We start from the raw sequence: 3266 nt of genomic DNA on the forward strand, positions 1-3266 counted from the left end.
ACATCATTGTCATCCAGCGTCCATGGTTTGCATTCAAATTCACTTTGGTGTTGTACATTCTGTGCGTGGGGACACATGTATAATGACATGTATCCACCACTACATCAGAATAGATTCTCTGCCCCCCAAAATCCTTTGTGTTCTACCCATTCATCCCTCCTTCCAAATCCCTGGCAACCACTGATCTTTTTTCTGTCTCCATAGTTTTGCCTTTTCCAGAATGGTATATAGTTGGAATCATTCAGTCTATAGCTTTTTCAGATTGGCTTCTTTCATTTAGAAGTACATATTTGTTGGGGAATAAAAGGTACTCCTCAACCCTCTTAGGGTCCCTGGCTGGATTTGAAAATTAAACTGACAAAGACAGATTAACAAGGGGACTTCCCTCATGGTCCAGTGATTAAGACTCCAAGCTGCCAATGCAGGGGGCCCAGGTTTGATCCCTGGTAGGGCTTCCCTGATGGCTCAGATGGTAAAGAATCTACCTGTAATGCAGGAGACCTGGATTTAATCCCTGGGTCAGGAAGAGCCCCTGGAGAAGGGAATGACTGCCCACTTCAGTATTCTTGCCTGGAGAATCCCATGGACAGAGGAGCCTACAGTCCATGGACTTGAAAAGAGTTGGACGCAAATGAGTGACTAACCCTTCCACTTTGCTTTTTCAGCCGTTATTTCTTTAAATAAGCTTTCTGCTCTTTTCTCTCTTTCTTCTCCCCTGGAGCTTCCACAGTGTGTATGTTATCTCATTTGATGGTATCCTGGTAAGTCCCGAATGTATTCTTCACTTTTTGCATTCTTTAGTTTCCTTTTGTTTTGTCATGATTAACTGATTTTTTTGTGAATCTTGTAGACTTACACTGGTGTCTGTGCATTTGAAGGAACAGATACCTCTCCTAGTCTCTGCAGACTGGTTCTGGCAGGGCTTTCTCCTGGTTTTCTCCTGCTGGGTCCATGGACAATGAGACTGCCACCAGGGTGGTGGTAAAGCCAGGCTGGAGCTGGGTCATGGACTTGTTACTGGATCTGCAATTGGGTCTGGTTAGGGGGCTTACTGGTCTTCCCCCAGTGGTTCAGAGGTAAAGGAGCCCGCCTGCAATGCAGGAGACACAGGAGGCTCATGTTCCATCCCTAGGTCAGGAAGATTCCCTGGAGGAGGGCGTGTCAACCCACCCCAGTATTCTTGCCTGGATAATCCCATGGACAGAGGAGCCTGGTGGGCTATAGTCCATGAGGTCACAAAGAGTTGCAACCTCTGGACTGTGGTAGAATGGGGCCAGAGCTGGGTCATGGGGCTGCCCACAGTCAAGTCTGCAGTCGACATACCTGTTACTAGAGGTGCCAATTGGCATGGCTCACCCAGGGCCCCTGGGTGATCAGGACTGCCTCTGATCAGGACTATGGGTTAGCAAAGTGGAAGGGCCTGCTTCCAGGTATTCAGTTAGCTCTCCAGTCTGTGGGTCATTCCAGCGGCACGACAAGTGTGACACTCTCTAGTTTCCCTGCGGAGGCCATGATCATAGATAAGCAGGCCTGGAGCCGAGTCCACAGGGGTAGAGGGCTCTCCCAGGCCCGCCGCTGCGGCCATGGTCCATGGCCCAGCCACCATGCAGGGTCTGCCTTTCCTAAGAGGCGCTCCTCAGTCCTGGGCTCAACGAGGGGTTCACAAACTCCTACCTGGATCCCAAAGCTCCCACAAAGGCACTGTTATCTGTGATGGCCACAAAATCATTGGTTTGGGGCTTTTTTTGTTTTTTAGCTTTTTATTTATTCGGCTGTACTGGGTCTTTGTGGCTGCTCAGGCTTTCCTCTAGTTGCAGTGAGGGGGGGCTCCTCTCCAGTTGCGGTGCCTGGACTTATTGCAGCGGCTTCTCTTGTTGCGGAGCACAGGCTCTTGAGTGTTTGGGCTTCAGCAGCTGTAGCTCCCTGGTTGCAGAGTGCAGGTTCAGTAGTTGTGGCACACGGGCTTAGTTGTCTGGTCAGAATCTTCCCAGACCAGGGATGGAAAGGGGTCTCCTGCATTGGTAGGTGGCTTCTTTACCACTGAGCCACCAGGTAAACCCCAAATCACTGTTTTTGTGGGAGGACGAGGGCTGGTAACTTCCTATTCTGCCGGCTTGCTGACATTATCTTCTAGAGGATTCTACTGAGAGATCCTCAAGCTTACAGATTGCTTCATCAGCTGTATCTAGTCTACTAAGTCCATCAAGAGCATTCTTCATTTCTATCGCAGTGTTTCGAATCTCTAGCATTTCTTCTGATTCTTCCTTAGAATTTCCATCTCTCTACTCATATTATTCATCTGTTCTTGCATGCTGTCTACTCTATCCATTAGAGCCCTTAGCCTGTTAATCATAGTGGTCTTAAATTCCCAGTCTGATCACTTCAACATCCCTGTCATATCTGAGCCTGGGTCTGAAGTTTGCCCTCTCTCTTTTCCAACTGTGTTTTTTGCTTTTTTTCTTGTGATATTTTTCTTGGTAGCTGGGCAAGATGTGTTAGTTAAAAATAACTGCTGTAAATAGGCCTTAAGTAATGTGGTTTAAATCCTGGGGGGAGGAGAAGCATTCTATAGTCTCATGATTAAGTCTGAGTGTTTTAGTGAGCCAGCGCGTCTGAACTATAAACTTCATCCCTAAGTGCTTCTTCATCTCCACACCAGCCTTACCTGGGACAGGATGGCTAGAGTGCGCAGGAGTTAGGGATTTCACTTCTCCCAGGTGGAAGGCTAGAGCCTGCTAGATTTGGGTATTTCCCTTCTCCTAGGTTAATTAGGCATGATAAAGGACTTTCCTGGTGGTCTAGTGGCTAAGATTCTGTATTCCCAATGCAGGAAGCCCGGGTTCATTCCCTGGTCAGGGAACTAGATATCTCATATTCCACAACTTAGAGTTCACAGCCGCTGAAAGATTCCACATGCCACAACTAAGACCCAGTTTAGCCAAATAAATATTTTTAAAAGTTGATGACTCAGCGCATAGTTCATCCAAACAGAGGACAGTCCAGTGAAAATTAAATTCACCTGTTTTTGAGGCCAGCTCAGGTGGTAGGCTTAAAGGACCTATGTTTATGTTTTATCTTATGATTCTTTTCATTATGACAAATAACACCAAAAATAAAGACAGAAACAAATTATATCCTCCCCTGGGAGAGAATTGGATTGATAATAAATAATCAAAGCTGCCCAAACCCAAAAAAGTGGTCTACACAAGTGTTTTCTCCTATTAATCTACATTTGGAGAAAAAGCGGACAAAGAAAAATTCTTGCC

Source organism: Muntiacus reevesi, chromosome 15, assembly GCF_963930625.1.
Source record: "Muntiacus reevesi chromosome 15, mMunRee1.1, whole genome shotgun sequence".
Classification (NCBI taxonomy): domain Eukaryota; kingdom Metazoa; phylum Chordata; class Mammalia; order Artiodactyla; family Cervidae; genus Muntiacus; species Muntiacus reevesi.